At 54.8% G+C, this 9,830-nt stretch overlaps 1 pseudogene; it reads left to right on the top strand.

Annotated features, from left to right (window-relative positions):
- The first annotated feature begins 9,335 nt into the window (after positions 1-9,335).
- Positions 9,336-9,492, top strand: LOC147722624 (5.8S ribosomal RNA; annotated as a pseudogene).
- The last annotated feature ends 338 nt before the right edge of the window (positions 9,493-9,830 follow it).

Here is a 9,830-nt window from a genome sequence, read left to right as displayed (position 1 = left end):
TGAAGGTCCTGTAATTGGAATGAGTACAATTTAAATCCTTTAATGAGGATCCCTTGGAGGGCAAGTCTGGTGCAAGCACCCGCAGTAATTCCAGCTGCAGTAGATTATATTACAGTTGCTTCAGTTAAAAAGCTTGTCATTGGATTTTGGGATTAAGCGTGTGGTCTGCCGCTGCGGTCTCAGTTCCTGCTTCCCGATACCCCTTGATGCTCTTGACTGTGTGTCCTGGAGCTCCGAAGCATTTACTTTGAAAAAATTAGAGTGTTCAAAGCAGACTAAATGCTTAAATATTCAGCTAGGAGGGGGGGCGTGGCCTGGCAGCAGCCAAGATGGCCGCCTAGTTGTGAGGCGCTCCGGAGGCAATCCTATCGACCCCCAAAATCCGACATCAATCCGACGACTGCACGGCAACTGACGCCAGAACCGAGGAGCCCTTCTCCTCCGACGCCTGCTGTCCCCTTCCCCGGTGCAGATCCAGGCCCGGGAGGCGGAGATAGGGAGGTCGGAGTTTTCAGGCCTGCTGCAGCCTTTGCCTCGTGGCCCAGCGGCGGAGCATCGACCTCGCTTGAGTGACGGCGCGGAGCAGGGGTGATGGACGGCGGTTGGGGGTGGCGCCCACCTCCGGGGAGCCCCTGGACCGTGGAACGCAGCCCCTTCTGACACCCGGCCTTGCGCTGGGACTGGGTCCGGACAGCGGCGCCTGCAGCACCGGGAGGCGACCTGCCTGACCCCCCGGTGAGTGGACCGGACGGCTGGAGACGCTGTGGGCGCCCCGGGGCTCGTGCCTCCTGAGGGGACACGGGCGGGACACACGACACGCTCGCCCTTAGCCGATTTGCTTCCCACCGAGTTGGGGCGGCTGATGCGGCACGGGATCCACTGGAGCACCTGGGGGGCCAAGACCAGCCGGGAGCCTGTCGAGTGAGTTGAGTGGGGCTCTGCCCGCTGGTTGGCGCCGAAGTTTAACGGCCTTGCGCAGGGGTTCCGGCGGGAGGCTCCTGCCCTGCCAGGCCCGGGGGACGAGGCGATACACCTGTGGGGCGGACAAGGCTGGCCCCTACGTGCCTGTAAGAACGGAGTGTTGGGCCCCAGTGGGGAGTGGACGGCGGCCCCGGCCAGCACGGAGTGACCTGGTGGGCGGAGCGCCTTATGGCAAGGAGAGATGGACTAGTTGCTGGATACCTGTGAGTAAGCCCATATACGTGCAGTTGGCCACGTGGAGTCAGATTCGACAAGAGGCTCGCGATCCTTTCTGGCTGACGGGTGGGGCCCGTGGGGCGGTGGGACCCCCTTTGCTGAGAGACGTTGCACCGACCGGTCCTCTCGTTCAGATACTCTAATTGGCCGACGGGAGGGGCCTGCTTCGCGGGCGAGTAGACCCATACCAGCCGCGGACACTGGTCGTGCACGATTGGACCTTGAGAACTGCTTTGGCCATGCCTGAGTGGTGACCTGGTGGAGTGGCTTGTGAATGACCGCCTGCCATCTTCTGCGACCATGCGGGGCAAGAAGAACACGACGCTGCAATCCAATACGATGGATAACTACACGGCAGGCCTGGCTGGTGACGATCTGCCCCACCCTGGACCGTCTGAGGAGCCCCGTGAGCCAACCCTCTCCTCCATTATGCAGGCCATTCAATCCCTGGGCACTACGCTGGAATCTAAAATAGATAAAATGTCCATAGAATTGACGCTCCAGAGGGCTGACCTGAACAAGACATCGGAAAAGGTTACACAGCACGCGGCAGCTATTACAGACTTACAGGGGGCTAACAAGTCGCTGGAACAACAGGTGCAGCGCCTCACGCGCCAACACCAGCAGATGGCGGCTCGGCTGGAGGACCAGGAAGGGAGGGCCCGAAGAAACAACCTTAGAGTGGTAGGCGTGCCGGAAAAAATGGAAGGGGCCAGCGTGGAACTGTTCCTAGAGGACCTCATATTGAACACTCTGAAACCTAAGAGGCTATCTAAATTCTTTGTCATAGAACGGGCGCACAGGGCACCGGTCCCGCCTCCGGTCCCGGGGCTCCCGCCGCGGACCATCATTGCCCGAGTGCTCAACTACCGTGACCGAGACGCAATCCTGCAGGCGGCGTGGCGGCACGGGGACCTGCAGGTGGAGAACGCTACGATACGTTTCTTCCCAGACTTTACGCTCAAGGTCCGGCAGGAGCGCAGATCGTTCGACGCAGTCAAGAGGAAACTGAGGGAGTGCGACCTCTGTTACATGATGTTCTTCCCAGTGCGGCTTAAGGGGCCTGCGGAGGGCAAATCCTTCTTTTTCACCACCCCGGAGGAGGCGCACACCTGGCTGGAGGGGCGGGGACAACAACGAAGAGGCCCGGATGGTGAGGGTAGTTGGAGAACTTCGGCCCCCCGGTTTCCGGCCTCCTCCGTGGACATGCCAGGGGACATGCGGCAGCATCGAGAGGATCCATCCCCGGGGGCGCGGAGGCGGACCCGCAGCCTCTCGGCGTCTCCGGATTTGGAGTGAGGAGTTGGACTATCTCACCCCTGGCTGACGATCTCCAATGGACATGTAATGTATGAGGACTCTGTAAAGCTTGCCGTGGCTGTGTATACTCCTCGTGTTGCCCCCCGTGTAGGGGAGGTGGGGGATTGTGCTGAGCGGGAGTCATGTATGTATCGGTCCTCTAGGGACTATTGTGCTGGTGGTGGCTGTTCGCCCTTGCCCTAGCGGATGGGCGCTATCTACATTAGAGGAGGGTTCCTTATCCATCATAGGCCCTTGTTTCTGGCTGGGATGTTTGTAGGATTGTTTATGATACTTCATGGGGGTCGGAGGGGGAGTGCCCCGGAGGGTGGGATTGGCTGCACCACTCACCCCTAAGGTTATCGTTTTTAAGGGCTACAGGCGCTCTGCTGATTGGGGATGTCTGGCGTGGTTGGCCGGAATGGCAGGATAGCAGGGTGGGGGGCTGTTGTGGGGGGAACAGGGGGCATGGTTCAGTTATATACTTGTGGTTTTTGTGTTCTTTCATGGTTCCGATTCCATCGACACACTTGGGGGACAGGAAGGAGCGGGTGGAGGGGAGGGATGGTTCTTCTACATTAAGGGCCGGCGGAAGACATGGCAGCTACGCACTCACATAAGATGCAACATATAAATATCTTATCCTGGAATGTGTATGGCCTGCAGAATAAAGTCAAACGGACGGTCGTTCTACAGTACCTCCGTCGACATGCTCCTGATGTCGTCCTCCTACAGGAGACACATCTGCTGGGGAATAACTGTAGGGCCCTGGACAGATTCGGGTACACCCTCTGTGCTCACTCTTGTTTTACGACAGGCTCCAGGGGTGTGGGTATACTTATAAAAAATTCCCTGCCTTTGATTCTGGGACGCAGCTGGTTAGATCCCCTAGGTCGCTATGTGGCATTGTCTGCGCAATGGAAGGGTCGCCCTCTGAACTTCTGCTCGTTATATATACCCCCGAGGTTGCACGCGTCCACTCTTCCGGATGTACGGAGGTTGTTGCTGGAATTGCCGCCGGGAACGTTGATAATGGGTGGAGATATGAACGGTGTGATGGCCAGAGACTTGGATAGGTCGTCACCCACGCAGGGTGGGGGGGACTCGCCACCTCAGGGACTTCACGCAAGCAATGGGCCTCCTTGATTTATTGAGATCACACAATCCACACCTACGACAGTACACGCACCTGTCGGCGGCCCATGGGTCCTCTTCTAGGATCGATTATATTTTCACGCGCACGGACAGTATGAACCTGTTTAGAGATGGGCGCCTTAATGCTCGAGGAATTTCAGACCATGCCCCGGTAGAGGTCCAGTTGTTGGGGTCCACCCGGGACTGGAGCGTCCCGCCTCGGCTTGACTCTTTTCTCTTTGAAGATAAGGATTTTCAAGAGCGCTTCGGGGAGAGAGTGGATCAATATTTCGCTGAAAACGTAGGCTCCGTGGACTCTCCCGGGATAGTGTGGGAGGTGTATAAAACTGTAGCAAGGGATTTTGTACAGGCTAAGGTGGGGCGAAGGCTTAAAGATAAATATGCTCAGGTTGAGCGTTTAGAGGCGGAGATTACAGCGCTGAACAATGGAGCGGGGCTCTCCCCGGAACAGGACCGAGTTAGATTGCACTGGGCACGCCTACTCAGCAAAGAAGTAAGGGATCTCCTGACGGACAAAGCACGGGCGCACGCACTACCCACCCAGCGTAGAGTGTATGACATGGGTGATAAGGCGAACAGAATGATCGCCTGGCTGGAAAGGAGAGATCGGGACCGTAGCTGGGTACCAAATATAGAGCACCCGGATGGGTCGGTGAGTACCTCGAGCAGGGCCATAGCGGAAGACTTTGCGAGGTACTATGAAGAGGTCTACCGCTCCGACACGTCCCGTAATGGCCAGGATTGACGTGACTTCCTTGCCCCTTACAACTTCCGGTCCTGGAGGCGGCAGATAGGGATGTGCTGGAGGCCGAAATCACGGTCAAGGAAGTGGAGGCGGCAATGGGGGATTTGCAGACGGGGAAGGCCCCGGGACCCAACGGGTTTCCAGCAGAGGCGTTCGGTTGTGTGGCCAGCCACATTGCATCACATCTATGCAATATGCTCCTTGAGGCGCGAGACGTGGGTCACCTCCCGGAGGATCTCTGTTTAGCCACGATTGTGGTGATCCACAAAGCGGGGAAACCGCGCGGCGTCTGTAGCTCCTACAGGCTTATATCCCTCCTCAACTTTGAGACGAAGGTTTTTGGAAAGATCCTTGCTACGCGCCTGGGAGCGGTGATCCAGTCACTGGTCCACCCGGACCAGTCGGGCTTCATGCCCCACCGGAACACGAGACTTAACCTGCGCCGGCTGTTTGGGGTTCTACAAACGGTCGCCACGCCCGCGGGAGCTCCGGCATCCTTGCTCTACCTCGACGCCCACATGGCCTTCGACAGTGTCGAATGGTGCTATATCTACGCCATATTGGAGAAACAGGGTTTCGGAACGAACTTCTGCTCATGGGTAAAACTGCTGTACGCAGAACCACTTGCGGGAGTCAGAGTTAACGGGGCCACGTCTCGTGAGTTCCGCTTGGGACGCGGCACGAGACAGTGTTGCCCCCTTTCCCCGACCCTCTTTGCCCTGGCACTGGAGCCGCTGGTGCACTGGGTGAGAACGGACCCTGGCGTGTGGGGGTTAGCAATGGATGGCGGTTGGGAAGAGCGTATTTCGCTCTATGCCGACGACATCCTGTTATACACCCGGAGACCGGCGGAATCGATTCAGCGCCTAATGACCATATTACGTGTCTTTGAGGAATATTCTGGGTACCGGATCAGCTGGAGTAAATCCCTTGGCTTTGTATTGACGGGACCCCAGCCGCCCGTGGTAGTAGGTTGTGAGGGCCTGGTGTGGCAAGAGGCGTTTCGCTATCTAGGTATATGGATTACGCCGACGGCCTCGGAGTTCTTCCGGCTTAATGTACAACCACAACTCGACCGCCTACACGGCGACGTGCAACACTGGTGCACCCTCCCGGTCTCCCTCATGGGGAAAGCGGTACTCTTCAAAATGATGGCCCTGCCACGGCTGTTGTACGTGCTGCAGAGCTCCCCCTTTCCGATCCCAGACCAGGTATTCAAGGCGGTGGAGGCGGAGCAACGTTCCCTTCTATGGAGCAGTGGATGTCCGCGGATTGCCCTTAGTAAGCTGCAGCACGGTCCCTATGAGGGAGGGCTGGCGGTCCCTGACATTCGCCTCTACTACTGAGCGGCCCAGTTGGCTAATGTTAACGGTTGGGTCTTTGCCCCACAAGAGGAACCGGCATACCGGATGGATCGTGCGGCCCTGGGCGCGGATACCTATTTGGCGGCCCTTTACTCAGGGATGCGGCGCAGTCTGCCCTTGACTCCCCAGACCGCGGTGGTGGTCCAGATATGGAAGCGGGAGACAAAGCTGCTCGGCTGGGAGAGGAAGCTCACGGCTCAGACGCCCCTATTGAAGGGCGACTTCCTCAAGGAAGTAGTGAAAGTCAGTGGCCTGCACAAATGGAGCCTCATTGGCATAGATCTATTGGGTGATGTCTGGAAGAGGGGACGAGTGGTGGAGTTCACGGTTTTGCATTCTGAATTCCAGATGGGGACTGGCGAATTCCTCCACTACCAGCAATTTACACATGCCATAAACTCGCATTTATCACAAGGAGACCAGCTGCCTGAGTATGCCCCGCTCGAAGACAGGTTAGTTCTAGACCCGATGATTGATAAGGCTATATCTTTCACCTACAAGAAACTAATTAATAACCCCCCAGATACACTTGGGCCTTTGCTGGAAAAATGGGAATCTGATTTGGGCTTACTAGAAGACGATGATTGGAGTGAGGCCCTACAGTGCCCCAGGGAAGTGGCGATCCGGACAAGATTCCGTCTGGTACAGCTCCGCATACTCCATAGGTTTTACACCCCACGCACGGTGCAATTCAAAATGGGATACGCGACATCACACTTCTGCCTGAGGGGGTGCGGGTACGAGGGTACTTTCTTCCACATCCTCTGGGACTGCCCCAAAATTTGTTCCTACTGGGTCAGGTTGCAGGACATAATGGAGGAGGTGGTAGGAGCAGAGGTACCGCTGGAAGCCAGGTGGCATATACTGGGGGTCACGGGAGAGATAACATGGCCCAAGAGAGATAAGGTGTGGTTGGCCTGTGCGAGCATGGTGGCGAAGAGAAATATCGCACGTCTCTGGGGGAGTGACCTGCTACCAACAGTAGAGGAATGGGAACGGGACTTGGATTGGTGCCAGAGGGCGGAAAAGGTCATTTATACCAGCAGTCGTTGCCCCAGAAAGTGGGAAAAGATCTGGCAGGCCTGTAGAAGGTACAGAGGAGAGTGGCTGGACGCCTCGGAGGATGAGTAGGGGGGCCCTGCCCGGTCGGTCTTAGCCCGTGACATGTCTGTGTCCCCTCCTTCCTGAGAGACTCTGGTTCTTTAGATTAATTGCGGTCTGCATTTCTGAAGGGGGGGTGGGGGAGGAGGGAAGGTCTTGAGGGAGGGTGGTTAGATGGGCAGGGGACGGACTGCAGGCCGGAAGCCGGGCTAGAGGGTACACTGGACTTAAGGTGGATCATCCCTATAATTGTTAATAATTGGACTGCTGTGATTCTCACACTGTGAGCTAATACTGCTCTTTCGCTGCTCCAAAATGTGTACTATGATGGAACTGTTTTTTCTTTCAATAAAAAGATGTTTAAAAAAAAATGTTCAGCTAGGAATAATGGTTCTTTTGGTTCTCTGGTTCTATTTTATTGGTTTTCAGAACTATGTTCATGATTAAGATGGGAGGACAGGGCATTCATATTGTGCCACTAGAGGTGAAATTCTTGAACTTGCAAAAGACTAATCAAAGCAAAAACATTTGCCAAGAATCAAGAACGAAAGTCAGAGGTTTTAAGAAAATCAGATACTGTCGTAGTTCCGCGCATAAATGATGCCGACTACTGATCCAGCAGAGTTATTCCGATGCTGAACAACTTCTGCGATTCAGAAAAGGGGGTGGTGATGGTGCGAAACAAAATCCTTGGGTTCCGGGTGAAGTATGGTTGCAAAGCTGACACTTGAAGGAATTGAACAGAGGGTACCACCAGGAGTGGAATCTGTGGCTTAATTTGACTCATAGCAGGAAACCTCACTCGGTCCGGACACAGAAAACATTGACAGATTGATAGCTCTTTCCTGATTCTTTGAGTGGCGGTGCATTACCATTATTAGTTGTTAAGAGGGATTTGTCTGGTTAATACCGATAACGAACAAGATTCCACCATGCTAATAAGTTATGTGGCCCGCAGCAGTAGGTGTTTGACTTCTTGGAGACCAGTGTTGTTCTGCCACACAAGATCCAGCAATAACAGATCTGTGATGCATTTAGATGTCCGGGGCTGCATGTATGCTACCCTTAGCGCATCAGCGTGTGTCTACCCTTTGTCGACAGGTACAGGTTACCTGCTGCACCCCATTTGTGATAAGAATTGGGGATAGCAATAATTTACGCTGAACGAGGAATATCCAGTAAGAGCGGGTCATAAGCTTGTGTTGATGAAATCTCTGCCCATAGTACACACTGTCCATCACTACTATCAATTAGATGGTTTAGTGAGGTCCTTGGATGATGTATTGAGGTCCTTGCTGGTGTCGGCAACGGCTCTGGTGAGCACCAAGAAGATGATCATACTTCACCATCTAGAGGAAGTATATGTCATAACAAGGTTTCCATAGGTGAACATGCAAAAGGATCCTTATTGATAGAGTGGTGCAAGATACTCACAGTGACACTTTTAACCCTAGAGTGTCTCCCAGACAGAACCCCAAAGCACATAACCTGGCCCTACCCTTTTGCGTTCTGTCCAGTGGAGCGATCAATGGCTGCTGGGTTCTTGGATGAGGGCTGGGCACTGGATGAGCTTTTCACCCGGGAAGACCCAACCTGCATGTGAGGGACCAGGGCAGGTAGCGCCATGGGCCCTTTGGGTGGGGAACGTTGTGAGATCTAGTCCTCCTGAGAGAACCTATGCTCTCTGGGTACTCACCTGGGGTAATTAAATTGCAGTGTCTCCCTGAGGAGCGACCCCTGAAGTGCCTGCCACATGGGCCCTCTCAAGTCTGATCCAGACCTGCCCAAATTTCAAGTGACTGAAGAGTGGCCTGTCTTGGGTGGCAGGGCAACCTTGATGTAAAGGAGCGGGAGCCATGAGGGAACACCGTGTCATCTAGGTGGAGAAGGCAAGCCCTTTGAAACCAATATGAGCTCCTTACAAGGGTGGGAGGAGATGCTGCCTGCTGAAGCTGGCGATTCCACATGTGTGCTAGAAGCGTGTGAGTCACTTTGACAGTGTGGGGAAACCTGGCTCTTCTCCTCTTGGTGGGCAAGGGGAGCCCCTGTCCACTAGCATGGCTCTGGGCTGCCACCTAAGCTAGGGACTCTCAAAATGCAGCGTTCGAGCCCAGGCTCCCACCCACCAAAGTGGGAAGCGGATGACTGATGTGTAGGTGGGGCTACTCTCCCTCATTGCCTGGTGGACTGGTCCTGTGTGGCAAGACTGTAGTATAGAGACTTATGTGGCACTGCCTGGGAAGGTTCGTAGTGGAGCTTCCTGTCTCTGCCACCATGGGAGACTCTTTCTTGCTTGCCTGCTGCAGTAGTGGGATGGCCTGGAAACACTTTTTTTAATTCTGTAGGATGAATTCCAGAGGGAAGCGTGAATGGGGGCTGTGCTGTCTCACTGCATGGGCAGTGGATGACTGGTGATGACTTCCTCCTGCCTCTCCTGTACCTGCAGGCAGGCAAACATTGCAAAAGTTACCTGTGACTCATGGCGGTGGATCATTTGGCTTGTGCATCGATGAAAAACATAGCTAGCTGTGAGAATCAGTGTGAATTCCCGAAAACATTGATCATCGAGAATTTTAAATGCACATTGAGGTTTGCGGCCCTTGGTTCCTCCCAGGGTTTTGATGGGTGCTTGAACATCAATCACCCTGGGGTGAAGTTGGTACTGTTGCATGGGGCTCTGCTCACTTTGTTCTCCCAAGGATCTCCTAATCGCCCATCGCATGGGCCTCCCTCAGTCTCTCTGCAGAGGTATGCTTCCAGTGCACCTGCCATGCATCTGGCTATGTCTGTGGTGTTCCACAGCTGAGAGCATGCACCGCTTTTTGTGCCTACATCTGTAGCTGGGGCTGGGAAGGTACAGTACCTGCCTTTGGCTGCTGGTTTCCATACTGGCCCCTGGAGGTTTTGGTCTCCTATCTGGGAAAGTATGTGCTGCTATGAACACTGTGTGAAAGAGGGTTCTCTCTTTC

This window comes from Lissotriton vulgaris, chromosome 4_1, assembly GCF_964263255.1.
Source record: "Lissotriton vulgaris chromosome 4_1, aLisVul1.2, whole genome shotgun sequence".
Lineage (NCBI taxonomy): Eukaryota > Metazoa > Chordata > Amphibia > Caudata > Salamandridae > Lissotriton > Lissotriton vulgaris.
Note: the sequence above shows the minus strand (reverse complement) of the source record. Positions and strands in the feature narration are given on the sequence as shown.